The following is a 14,839-nucleotide window of genomic DNA, read 5'->3' on the forward strand; positions in this document are numbered from 1 at the left end:
CGTCAACTTCCTTACTCATATGCCGAAAACGTGGTATTTTCATGTTTTTTTTTTACTCTTTTGTAGTTTTTGAATGACACATTGGTCAGATATGGTCAATATGTCTACCACAGTACATATATCATCATCTTTGTCTTTCAACATAACTTGCAGGGTTCATTTGATCTCGCTCAAACTCTCTCCTCTCCATCTTTCGCTCTCTCTCTCTCTCTCTCTCTCTCTCCCTTTCTCTCTCCCTTTCAGTTTGGACAGACGTACTCCTAATTATCATAGCTAGGTTTTATCATATTTCACGCCTGCTTAAACCACTTGTCTACACTTTTCTTATGAATAGGTTGGTATATTGTGCAATGGTATATCATCCTGTTTCGACATCTACGAGAATGTATCCTGTCTTTGCAAGAACTATGCGATCAATAATTTCTTCTGGTAATATTTTTAAGTGAGGTTGTTTAATTACTTTTGTAATGTTTTGTAGTTAGGTATTGTTTCTTTCCAAAAAAGTCGGAACAACATCTTGTTTTTAATCTACAGCATTTCAGCCTTTGCTTCCTTTCTCACTGATGTACATCTCTGTCAATTATACGTTTTTTTTTTCTTTTATATTATTTTGGGGTTCCAATTTCACTTTTCTCTTTTGTATATTTTAACTGAAACTGTGGTTTATGATTAAGATGGCAAGCGTTTTTGTCCCTATTATCCTAGCAGCAACAAAACCTTCAACAGCAACACTGACGAAAGCAACGTTACCATTACAAAGGCAAAGAATTCATCATTGGCCCTAGTCAATAAACGTACCGTTCAATCGAGAACGATGGTCAGTGAAAATGTCCAAGTGTTGTGATATCAAATCTGAGGAGCTATTACATCTCTACTTGAGAGGATGAACACTACCCCTACTCAAACGGTCTGCGATCGATATAATCGAATTCCTCTTCACATAAAATGTCAGACCTTGTACCTATAGTAGGAAGAATTACTTATTTAATAAAAAGATTATTGCGGAAAAAAGTGTATTGTGTGAGCTGTGCTCTATTATTTGAATGTACATAAAATATACTGTATTAGTTTTGTTACCTAATCTGATAGTAACTGCTTTACGTATGTACAATGTGGCTTCTGTTATTGCATTGAGAATTAATGTTACAGTGTACTGTGTTCGTGTTAATTCAAAGTATCTTGCGTTGGTGTAATCATTGTTCGTATGGAGATGTCTTTGAATTGAATAATGCTATAAGTTCTGGTATACTCGTTTATGTTTTCGATTACGTTCTTTTGCATCATGCATAGAGTATCCATAAGTTTTGGTACGGGTTAACTCCCTACATCCGTCAACTTCCTTACTCATATGCCGAAAACGTGGTATTTTCATGTTTTTTTTTTACTCTTTTGTAGTTTTTGAATGACACATTGGTCAGATATGGTCAATATGTCTACCACAGTACATATATCATCATCTTTGTCTTTCAACATAACTTGCAGGGTTCATTTGATCTCGCTCAAACTCTCTCCTTTCCATCTTTCGCTCTCTCTCTCTCTCTCTCTCTCTCTCTCCCTTTCTCTCTCCCTTTCAGTTTGGACAGACGTACTCCTAATTATCATAGCTAGGTTTTATCATATTTCACGCCTGCTTAAACCACTTGTCTACACTTTTCTTATGAATAGGTTGGTATATTGTGCAATGGGTATATCATCCTGTTTCGACATCTACGAGAATGTATCCTGTCTTTGCAAGAACTATGCGATCAATAATTTCTTCTGGTAATATTTTTAAGTGAGGTTGTTTAATTACTTTTGTAATGTTTTGTAGTTAGGTATTGTTTCTTTCCAAAAAAGTCGGAACAACATCTTGTTTTTAATCTACAGCATTTCAGCCTTTGCTCCTTTCTCACTGATGTACATCTCTGTCAATTATACGTTTTTTTTTTTCTTTTATATTATTTTGGGGTTCCAATTTCACTTTTCTCTTTTGTATATTTTAACTGAAACTGTGGTTTATGATTAAGATGGCAAGCGTTTTTGTCCCTATTATCCTAGCAGCAACAAAACCTTCAACAGCAACACTGACGAAAGCAACGTTACCATTACAAAGGCAAAGAATTCATCATTGGCCCTAGTCAATAAACGTACCGTTCAATCGAGAACGATGGTCAGTGAAAATGTCCAAGTGTTGTGATATCAAATCTGAGGAGCTATTACATCTCTACTTGAGAGGATGAACACTACCCCTACTCAAACGGTCTGCGATCGATATAATCGAATTCCTCTTCACATAAAATGTCAGACCTTGTACCTATAGTAGGAAGAATTACTTATTTAATAAAAAAGATAATTGTGGAATCAGACAGAAAGTTTCTGTCTCACGTTTCATCACAAATTCATAAATTCCCGCAAGAGGTGTAGTTTGTAATCACATAGGTAACAAAGGGAGATAGGACAGAAGAGTTGGAGTCATATGTAACAGTGGTCAAGAACCCCGGAACATTGGTTACAACCAGTGTTTCTTCTTTGTAATTTGTCAAGATCTCACTCTTTTCATGGAATACCAGGTGCCTAGTGTCAGAATCGGCAATGCCTCCACAGCTGACTGGGATCAGACCAGAATTCTGAAAATAGAAGAGAAGAGAAAAAATATGACCTGAGTTCAATCACCAGCAGAACCGAAGGAGTACATCACAAATGTTCAAGGTTTTTTTTTATTACAATTGCTCTCAGAAGTGTGAGCAGATGCTGCCAGATGTTGAGCGTGGGAAACTTGAATTCTTCATTTGCTGTAAATTGACCACATTAGAATTTTTGTACATCATGTAGAGCGCTAAGAGGGGAGAGGTACCGTTTGTCAGGTGGTCCATTTGCCATCAGCACTCGTTGCGTTGAGGACTGGGCATACCGTGGTTGAGGATGCGCAGGTATACACTGAGGCTGCGATATCTCCAGTGATACCTTAACGGTGGGCAAATGTGGTCGCCGTTTGTTGAACGCGCTTTTCTGCGCTTTTCGGCAGCTTGCTTTTCCGCAGCTACAGTTCTAGATCAGGCGTAGACCGAGGCAGAGGGCTTGGCACCTAAAGTGTCTCCAAGCTCTCACAGCCCTCGGCCAGTCATGCAATGCGGCTGGTAGAAGTTCCACTTTGAAGTTCTATACGGGATTAGTGGAAGGCAAGAGCGACGACGCACTCGGAGAGGTCTTGGGCGTCGAGAGGGATCAACTAGCTGGTCTCTTCCCGAGGAATTTAGGACCGGGAACTATGGATAACTTCAGAAATCCCTGGCCTGGCAGTGTTATCGGGGTCGCTGCCGGCTTGAGCTCTTCGGGCATGGGTGTGCAGTCAGTCGGGCTTGACCGAGATGCACGCGGAAAGATAAAACCGTTCTGCATGCTCTCGTACAGTGTCCGCGCATTGCTGACTTGTGGATCTTTATCGAACAGTTATTGTCACGTGTAGGACGGATCCGGTTATCTTCAGAATCCATTGTGAAGATCGCCCCACCACTTTAATTTGGACGGGAAGGGAGGGCAAGTTTTCTCTGTCTGGTGGTTATGGCAAAAGAAGATGTGTGGTGAACGCGATTGAAAGGGTTGAAGACGAGTACCTTCCTCTTTGACCAAGGCCTCAATGGCGTTTTCAGGTTCTACCTGAAAAGGAAAATGAGGCTGGAGAGGGTAGCACTGTCACCCAGTAACTTCGTTGAAAGGTGGGTAAATGTGGCAAGAATAGCCTGCGTAAATGAGCCTACTTTAAGTCTGCGCTCGTAGGCCGGATGTAAGGGAGAAGGGAGAGTGCCTTTCTGAGGAGCCGATGGTGTTAAAGGGCCCAAAGTGCGTGAGGTCTTTTTGGTCACCTTACGGTGGAACTCTCCCGCCCCCCTCTATTGGGGAAGCATATTGCTGATTTAAAATCTTTGCTAATATTTCTGTTTGTTTGCTGTTTACACGTTTAACTTCACTGTCCTTCGTCTGTGTAACGCACTCTAAGTTTTGTATTCGACCCTGGTGGCCAATAAAGAAAGTATCATTATTATTATTATTATTATTATTATTATTATTATTATTATTATTATTATTATTATTATATTATTATTATTATTATTATTATTATTATTATTATTATTATTATTATTATCATATAATCATTAGCACGCCGGAAAAATGCTTAGCGGTATTTCGTCTGCCTTTACGTTCTGAGTTCAAATTTCACCGACGTCGACTTTGCCTTTCATCCTTTCGGGGTCGATAAATTAAGTACCAGTTACACACTGGCGTCGATGTAATTGACTTAATCCGTTTGTCTGTCCTTGTTTGTCCCCTGTGTGTTTAGCCCCTTGTGGGTAGTAAAGAAATAGGTATTTCGCCCGCTGCTACGCTCTGAGTTCAAATTCCGCGTAGGTTGACTTTGCCTTTCATCGATAACTTAAGTACCAACTGGCCCCCCTCCCCAAAAAAATTTCAGGCCTTGTGCCTATAGGAGAAAGGATCATTATTATTATTATTATTATTATTATTATTATTATTATTATTATTATTATTATTATTATTATTATTATTATTATATTATTATTATTATTATTATCATTATTATGCTTTGAAACATAAAGAAAAAAATAACCAATCGCCTAAGAAATTAGAAAAAAACCTGGAGAGAAAGAAAATTTGAATTATTCCAACAAAAAAGTGTTAAGAATAGGTAAAAATAACAAAATATAATTATGACGAACGAACAACAGTGTGAGAGAAAACAAAAAAGCAAATAAATAACATTTACATATTACGAAGTTATGCGGAAATTCTACAAAAGTTTCTTAATAAGAAAAGTATCTCAAAGAAAGAAAAATAAGCAAAAACATGAAATGCAAAACACAATTCCTAGTTTTTATATTTAATTTTTTAAAATTACATTTATATAGACAGAAAAAAAAAACACGTCTACTTCATTAAAAGAAAATACCTGAAACTGGAAGTGTGATTTTTTTAGTTATAAATAGTAAATGAATCACGTTATTGTTCAATATTTCTGGGAGACATGATTTAAAATGTAACAGATGTCTTTGTATAGACATTGATTAATTTATCAGAAATTACAGTAAGAATATCTTGTTATATGTAGGTTTGTCAACAGGTGGGGTAAATGTAGACTGCCAAACTTAAAATCGTATACTTACCAACAACGAAGACTCTGTAAGAGAGCTTCTACGCAGTTGTTGTCGTGCAGAAAAAGTAGACAGATCTTAATCAAATTGCACTCAACAGTCTTTAATAAGGAAAGCAAATACTGGATAATGTAAAAGCAGAAATAATGGTGGTCACGGTTGGAATACATTTGATCATAGGTCTGGTGGATGAAGATAACCTGGAGAAAAATTACCTCACCGACGACATCTACTAATTTCTTTTCTCCATATTCTGACTTGAGATCCAACCGAAGAAGCTAATTTCATATCATCGGAGTCGACAATATTTCTCTCCCAGCAACCTTCGATTTGTACTTAATCAAACTAAATCAGTGCTTTATAATTTCGTAAAATACTTTGGCAAGAACAAAGTACAGACAGTATTTGACAGGCTAAGAACTAAAATCAATGAAACTTATTCTTGTTCATTACTGTACATATGATAAATTACATCTACCCCAATTTATAACAGTATCCAGGCAAGAAGTTGTTGCTTGGGTACTGTAATAACGGTCGTAAGAGTGATTTAGAAATATAACTTCTATTTCGATCTTTCGATGTAACCATTAGGAAATGACTGAAAGGCTTTGTTATATATAGCCTAGTTAGCGCGAGCGACTTTGTCATTCATCCTTTCGGAGTCAACAAAATAAATAAGTACCAGTTGAGCACTGGTGTTGATGTAATCAAAATTTCAGACCTTGTGCTTATAGTAGAAAGGAATATTATAAAAGACTATTCACTATGCAATAGCCTCCAATGCTCGTTTATGTAGCACAGTAGAACTTCATGAAGAATGTTATAATGCGGATTATAGTTTTTGCGTTTCTAAAGATCAGTAAACAAAGCATCATACTTCTATTCAATTTTGAAATTGTAAATTCAATTAATTAGAATAAGCCTTATTATTGTAAGAGTAATATTTATTTTACTTTTACTTTATTTTCTTTTTTTAGGTATTGATGTTAAACAGGGCGGCAGATGAAGTCTACGACCCACGTAATAATAGCCAGAGCAAGTACCACAAGACTACTATTAATTGTTTCAATTTATTGCCTGTGAAAAAACTAAAAATAAAATTAGCCTCGGCGGGCACTTAACATAAGATGCAAACCATCGGAACAAATATCATCAGTCTTTCTATCCAACGCTCTCTAACAATTCTTCAATTTAATAAGAATGTTAAATGTCAATTAAAGGAAGTATTCGCTTCATAAATTGCTTCTCCTTGAATTAGATGTCAATTTTTAGTTTTTATATTTGTCAATTTTATGGTATTTTAAATATTTTAATGAAGTGATATTTTTAATGACTAATGTTTAAAGCAAATATTTTCCTTCGGAATATGTAGCAAAAAAGGTAGAGTTGATGCCGGTTCTGAACAGGTAGATAAACGATAGCTTTCATTCATACAGCTATAGATGACTTGCTTCATTGAGAGATATAGTTCATATGAATTCATTTATTTCTTACTAGTTTGGTCGTTGGGACCCAGGCTACACGCAAACGTACATAGAGTACCTAGTATGTATTATCTTCCCTTCTCAACTGGAATGGTCCCTATTACCACAAAACATATTTTTTTCCGTAAGTAGAGATAATTTTAAAAATTTTGTTTTGTAGGTATTTAATATAAGCTTCTTTGAGTTATTTCTCTCTTTGTTCATTTATGCTTCATACGTACACACATACATACATACATACATACATACATACATACATACATACATACATACATACATATATATATATATATATAATATATATATATATATATATATATATATATATATATTATATATATATATATATATATATATATATATATATATATATATATATAATATATATATATATATATATATATATATATATATATATATATATATACATAGAGAGAGAGAGAACGAACGAGACTACGTGTTGAATAGATTCGAGTTAATCCGAATAAAAACTATCCAAATAGACCAGTTAAACTGTGCCAGTATGATGAAACTTCAACAAATAATGGAAAGACTATGATAAGATATGATGAATACATATCTGTACTCAAACAAAAGCGGTTTTAACAGAACCTCCTAAAATTTGCAAATATTTTCACTCACACGTGGATATACATTTTTTTTACATATTTGTCTGTCGATAGAAAAAAAAAGTAGTCAATAATCTGACTCAAATTTCGACTCCTTTCAGAATCATTCAACGGGACCATGTACACTACTTTCTGATCACGCATATATGTAGATAATAACTTGATAATCCCTCGACGGTGTGCTGAAGTTCCTGGCTTTGGGTAAAAGAAAATACAGGAGAATTAGTTAATCATAATTTTATTCAACATATTCCTCTCTCAGATTCACACACTTATTGCAGCGATCCTTCAGTTTTTCTAAGCCCTGTAAAAGAACTCGGAAGTTTGGGCCTCCAATCAGGCCTCTCTCGCGACACCCTCAAGGCCAGAAACTTTTTAGCACCCCTCGTATGTTAGTATAACTTTTACTACTTACGCCTGTGGCTAGTTTGATAAAATATTAATTTCTGCATTGTATAGTTGAGATATACGATAGATGCATATCTCTTCAAAATAACTCTTGTGAAAAACAACATATAGGAGTTATTTTTTCGTTTTGTTTTTTTATAGACTATGCATTTTGATATTGGAAAAGATGTCGTCAAAGCTAAATTTGGAAATGTTAGTTACACATGGTTTTCTCTTGCGTTATCAGAACGAAGTGTTAATGGTCAGTGAGTATGATTCAAAATGCAACCGAGACACGAGTTTGAATCCTTCACTCTTTTTATTTTTCAAATTTTACTTGCTTCAGTCATTAGACTGCGATCACGCTGGGACACTGCCTTGAAGAATTTTATTCGAATGAATAGACCCCCAGTGCTTACTTTTTAAAAGCCTGATAATATTCGATAGTCTCTTTCGCCGAACCACTAATTTACGGGAACGTAAACACACCAACACCGCTTGTCAAGTGCTGTGTGTGGAGGTTTAATCCCAAAGAGAAACACACGCGCGCACACATATATAGTTATGAGGTGCCGGCTGAGTTGCACTGAAATTGAATGAGAGGGGTAAGGTAGAAGTTAAGTGAAAGAATCTAAAGTGGGAAATTTCCTAACAGCAGGCGGAGCTTAGTGAAAGATCAAAATATATATGGACGCTGCATACATACATGCACACACACACGCACACACACATATGCACACGCACACACACACACACAAACCAATATACATACACATATGTAACTTTTAAAACGCTGAGTGAGGAAAAGAAAGGAACTTTGATGTGAGGATTACGTAGCTTTATGTGGAGAGAGGGTTGGATAAGTTGACAATGGCGGTGCCCCAGCATGGCCACAGCTCAAGAGCTGAAACTGGAAAACATAAAACAGAAAACAGTTATTCCGATGCAGCGTTTCAGCAGTCCATCCCAAAAAAACTCCTCCCACCCACCCACACATACATACATACATACACATACACATACACAGACACACACATACTTACACACAGTCACATATTTGTCTAATATATAGTGAGAGTGAACGCGCGCGAGCGTGTGTGTGTGTGTATGTGTGTGTGTGTGTGTGTGTCTGTCTGTGTTGCATCTTATAACTGTATATCTACTCTCGGGTCTTTTCTGTTGCAGTCCTCTGATTTTGAAATTTTACAATTACGTGAAAAGTTTCAAATTTTGTATACAGATATAATTTTTCACACTGAATCCAAATTTGTTATTTATTTGCTCCAGAAAAATTATAGAAAAATAATGTTACAGAGGTTAAAGTATGATGTATGAGTGACAAACCGGAAGTACTCAGTGGTTCAAAAACTAACTATAGATGTCTCTCTATATAAAACTAAACTAACTATAGATATCTCTATTTATATCTCAAAATGAGACAACAAAGTCCCTAATCTGAAATGCTCATTTTTTCCTTTTGTCTCTCTCTCTCTCTCTCTCTCTCTCTCTCTCTCTCTCTCTCATTGTTTCTATTTCTTCTTTCTTACTTTTCGATTTCTTCATTCTTACTTTTCATTCTTTCTCTTTACGACCTGCTACATTTTATGGGATTTTAAACCGAACTAATTCTACCCTGAAGAATATATGAAATTACTGTTTTCGTTTTAATGTTTTAACTGGAATCTCTTGCTAGTATGTAATGACATATAATTATTGTGGTACGGCATAGTAACATGTGTTTTTTCATGAAATCTCTGACTTAATTCTTTTAAAGTTTTGTCTACAAATAAACACTCCTTTGTTCATTTTAAGTTTATGATTGCGAACATGAAAAGATTCTTAATATTTTGCACCAGCTTGCTCATATCACAAACGGCTGGTGAGATTAAAACCGTTTTGCTAAACGCCGTTGACATCTTGGTTCAAGTAAATGTATAAATCAGCAAACTTGTAAGAATAGAATTAAACCGTCATCGGCCTTAGATTGTTTTTCAAACTTTCAGTAACATGAAATGATTGAGTTCTATACTTGTATGAGTGTGGCATGTGTGTATACATGTGTGTGAGAATATATTTGTGTGTGTATGTATGTATGTATTTATGTATGTATGTATCTATGTATGTATGTATATGCATGTATGTATATTTCTCATCTATTTTTAATCATTTAAATTCTTCCTCTGAAGAAGGAGCTGGTTTCTAACAAAGATACAAAGCTCCATCTCTGGAATGTAGATAACGAAAAAAATGTCACCTTATAAAGCTGAGAAAATTATTGCATAGTTTTACTGTTCCACTTGCTGATTGAATTTCTAATGTACGAATTTATGTATGCATGTTTATATATATAATATACAGAATATATGTCAAATATGCATTGTATTTATAATATATAATTATATAAACATGTATATTACATGCACGTAAACACGTGCGACCACAAAGCCATACATTACACGCGCGCGCGCGGTTTTATCTTGTTTTTTTTTTTAAATTACACATACAAAACCATCACTTCGTCATTGCCGATTCACGTTTATAATAATTTTGTTTTTTATTTCATTTGTCTTGTTCGATAGTGATGAAGAAAACGATAAAACTTAAATGAGGATTATTATTATCATTATTATTATTTTATATTTTGTGAATGATTTTTGAGATTGAATAATAGATTATGAAATGTCAAGATTGTCAACTCCGGAAGAAAAAAAAATAATGCATTAAAATAATACCAGAATGGGGTTAAGCAGAAACTGGGAAACAGCTTAATATAAACGAAGTAAATATTAAAAGAACTGAAAGAACCCAAGAAAACGTTGAAGCTAATATGAGCAGTGGATCTTTAAAAAACAATTGATACTACACATAATACATAAGTAGTAAAATTGTTTAAACAATGTACAATGGATAGAGCATAAAACCGAATACTATAACATTACCGTGTGTGTGTGTGTGTTTATTGAATGTGAAACTAAGTATAGATAATATAAATGTAATACACATTATGAGACACTTATGTAATGTATAGTGTGTTTGCGTGTTACGTTAGATTTCTCCAATTCCGTTGCTCACCATCTAATAATTCCAAGCCCAGATCGCCCCCGAGGCTTCTGAATGGATTTGGAAACAAGGTAAGTTAATAGAAGCTTGTCTGAAAAACTGAACATGCAATTTAAAGGTCGATTTTGTCTCAACTGTATCATGCTGATTCTATTTCTAATTAGAGTGCATGTGTTTGAGCAATATTCAACCACTTTGCATGCTAAAGCGAGGCAAAGGCATTTTCTCAATAATATAACACACTGAATAAGTTGTTTACGAGTACGAAGGTGCCACTAGAATATTCGAACTGGTAATAACATCGCATTTAAACACATCACTGCTTAGCTCTCCCACCCCGCTAAATCAAGCGTAGCTCATCCCCTCGTTCGATATACTATGGGAGTCTCTATTGTATACATATGTATGTGTGTACCTCTGTCCCTCTCTTTATAGGTACGTATGTATGTATATTTAGCTATGGATGTACACACACACATTTTTCAAAGCAAGGACCCCATTAGGCATATGTCGATTGTTCTCTTGAGGAATTTCTTGCCAAGTTCATGCAATAATCTCAAAAGATCTGGCTTTGAGGATGCTTTCTTGTTCTTTTTGCGAAGTGTCCTGTCCATTATGCCCTAGGTGTTCAATAGGGTTCATATGTGCTGACTAGCTTGGCCATGGAAGCTTTTTAACGCATTCTTTTCCAACCAATATTGGGTCTTTTTACGCGTGACAAGGAACCCTATCTTCCATAAACAATAGTCTTCTTCTCATCACTGGAGAAGATTGGAAGTAGTTCTTTCTGCAATATGGACACATTTATCTGAGTTTATGTTTCACTCACACTCCACCAGCTGTTATCGACCATTGCTCCAAATTGCTCTCCAGACGATCACAGAATAGTTGCCGTGGTTCATTGTTGGTTGCAATCTTGATCACAGTCTCCAGGCCCACACTCGACCACTGTCAGAAAATACAGAAAATCTTAACTCATTAGAGAATGTGACAGTGTCCCAAAATACTAGTGGCCTCTTCACTATCTCACTGGCCCCATTTTTTTCTCGGCTTAGTATCAACTGGTCGAAGAAGTGGCTTCCTCCTTGCTCTTCTTCCTTAGTAACCAAATTTGTGGAGATACCCTACAGTTGTTCTGGGACTGACATGAACTTGTCATCAAAAGACCATACAATAAGGATTATCGTCCACGTTTTTCTTATGCGTTTACTAAGGTTAGCTCTCTGAAAATATATGCCAGGTATCGATCTTCTGGCCACCGCTTTGATATGCACCGATTTACTGCCAATTCAAAAGTTTTCCAACCTCTTATTTGTGACCCCATTTATGGATATGACTGTGACTTAGTCATTCATACAGTGGATTACATACAAACACTTATGAATCGTATATATGTATTTTGCAAGTCATTTGGACTCAGTATTAGCCTGGTCAAGGCTGTTGTAATGTTCCAGCCTCACCGGGAAATTCATATGTGGAACCAGCTATCTTGGTTGAAGGAACAATACTGAAAGTGGTAGACAAGTTTTTCTACCTGGGCAGCACACTCAGCCGTTCTTGCTCCTTGGATAATAAAATATCTTTCAGGCTGCAGAGAGCAACTGATTGTTTCCGGTCTCCCCAGTCTCGTGTCTGATCCCAGCATGGTATTACAAAGCAAACAAATATCGCTGTGCACCATGCATGTGTACTGACATCGCTCCTTTACTAATGTGAGACATGCACCCTTTACCAACGTCATGTAAAGTTCCTTGAATGCTTTCATCAGAGACGTCTGAAACACATTCTGAATATTGGCTGGACCTTGAAAACTACAGACACACAGATCCTGAGGAAAGCTGATATCTTGAGTATTGAGGCAATGGTGCTCAGGCACCGGTAACGTTGGACGGGACACCTTATTAGAATGAAGAATAGCAGGATCCATAAATAGATGCTATATGGGGAACGTCTTAGTGGAAAGAGACCCCGGCACAAACCAAAGCTGCGATTTAAGGAGTGCGTCAAGTCCTCCTTAAGGGCCTGTGATATGCACGAGATCGACTAAGAGGGGAATGCCTGTCATCGTCACAGATGTAGGAAGCACTTTAAGGGAGGGGGTCGACACATTTGGAAGACCATATATTCCGCATGAAGAATTTAAGCATGCTAATCGAAAGCGCACTGCTGGTGTAATGAATGGGCTAAAGCTTGGTTTGCAATGTTTTCAGTCGTGTACGCTTGTGAGAGCAGGGCTCATAGCCACCAATGGAGTCGCAAATGCAACATATAAGTTAGTCCTAGAGTGCACAATGTTCCTAAAGGTCTACAATGGTCTTCTTCTGTCAGAAGTGGACGGCCATCATGTGTGTGCGTATGTGTGTATGTATGTGTGTGTGTGTGTATGTGTGCGTGCGTGCGTGCGTGCGTGCGTGCGTGCGTGCGTGCGTGCGTGCGTGCGTGCGTGCGTGCGTGCGAGCGTGCGTGCGTGCGTGTGTGTGTTATGAAGATTATCACCTCCGATCGAATTCTGGGTTTATGGATACCGATATTTCGCCATGTGGCTTACCAACACCACGTACCTGAATCGAACCGGAGACGAATCAAATCGCCAGTCTATGACTATATATGATCGTTGGCAAGTTGTCTCGCCCGTCTATGACTTAAAACCCATCGTTATGAGGGAGTCGTCTACCACAGCAAACAGGCAAACAAACAAAATTCATACATTTAGTATGTGCAGTCGGTAATGTTTACAACATAAGCGCTACTTTTAATTCGTTATTGAATCTATAAGTATTTTTACATATGTAGATCAGTTTATGAAGGACGAATGGGTGAAGTGTGCTCAACACGTTTTAGAAGATATGCATTTTTCTTTATTGATACAAAAACTCGAGTCGCGAGAAAAAATATATAAATTCTTTTATTCTTTAACTTGTTTCGGTCATTTGACAGTGGCCATTCTGAAGCACCGCCTTAAAGGGTTTTAGTCGAAGAAATTGACCTCGGGAATTATTCTTTTTAAGCCTACTATTTATTCTATCGGTCATTTTTGCCGAACCGCCAGGTTAGGGGTACGTAAACACACCAACACCGGTTGTCAAGCGGTGAGTGGGGGTCAAACACAGACACAAAGACACACACACACACACACGACGGGTTCTTTTCAGTTTCCGTACACCAATCCACTCGCAAGGCCTTGGTCAGCCCGAGGCTATTGTAGAAGACACAGTACCACACAGTAGGACTGAACCCGGGACCTTGTGGTTGGGAAGCAAGTTTCTTGCCACACAGCCACGCTTGGGCCTATTAAATATGCGCGTGCGAGTGTGCGTGCGCATGTGTATGTATGTGTCTGTATACACAAACACATACACACACATACATTCCTTTATAAACACATACACTGTCACACACAAAAAAAAAGTTACAAAGGATGCTCTGAATGACTGTGATGACAGAGAAAGTTACATCGATTCAAAGAGAAATAAAACCCAAGACAATACAGTATATCATTGCAGTACTGAAATTCTATATTGTTCAAGTGCTCTTTATGCGTATTTGCTATAGCCATGCATCTGCGTTCTTCTAAGTACAGTCTAAATACACCCAATATATGAACAGATATTAATGATTTGATGTGATTGTGTTAATATACGGTGATGAATGGCAAGTGATGCGAATTTAATGATGGAAAAGTGTAAAAGGAAAGAACGTATAAATGAATGCCATATTTGTGTGTTTTGTGTAGACAAGTAATTATGTCTCTATGTGTGTGTGTATATGTATGTTTGCGTATGCGTTTGTGTATACATTTATATGAGTGTGCGTGTATGCATATTCATGTTAGTATATGTGTGTATATCTATGTGTGTGTGTGTGTGTGTTTGTGAATATATTACGTGTATGTACTTGGTTAATAATCATATATAAGTGTGTGTATATATATATATAGGTGTGTGTGTGTGTGTGTGTGTGTGTGCGTGTGTGTATGTATGTATGTATGTATGTATTATGTGTATGTATGTATATGGATGGATGGCTATGTGCATATGTGTGTATGTATACACACACACACACACACACATACACACACTCACTCACACGCATATGTACCACACGAACTGAACGAGCATCAAAGGACAAATAA

Source organism: Octopus sinensis, linkage group LG3, assembly GCF_006345805.1.
Source record: "Octopus sinensis linkage group LG3, ASM634580v1, whole genome shotgun sequence".
Lineage (NCBI taxonomy): Eukaryota > Metazoa > Mollusca > Cephalopoda > Octopoda > Octopodidae > Octopus > Octopus sinensis.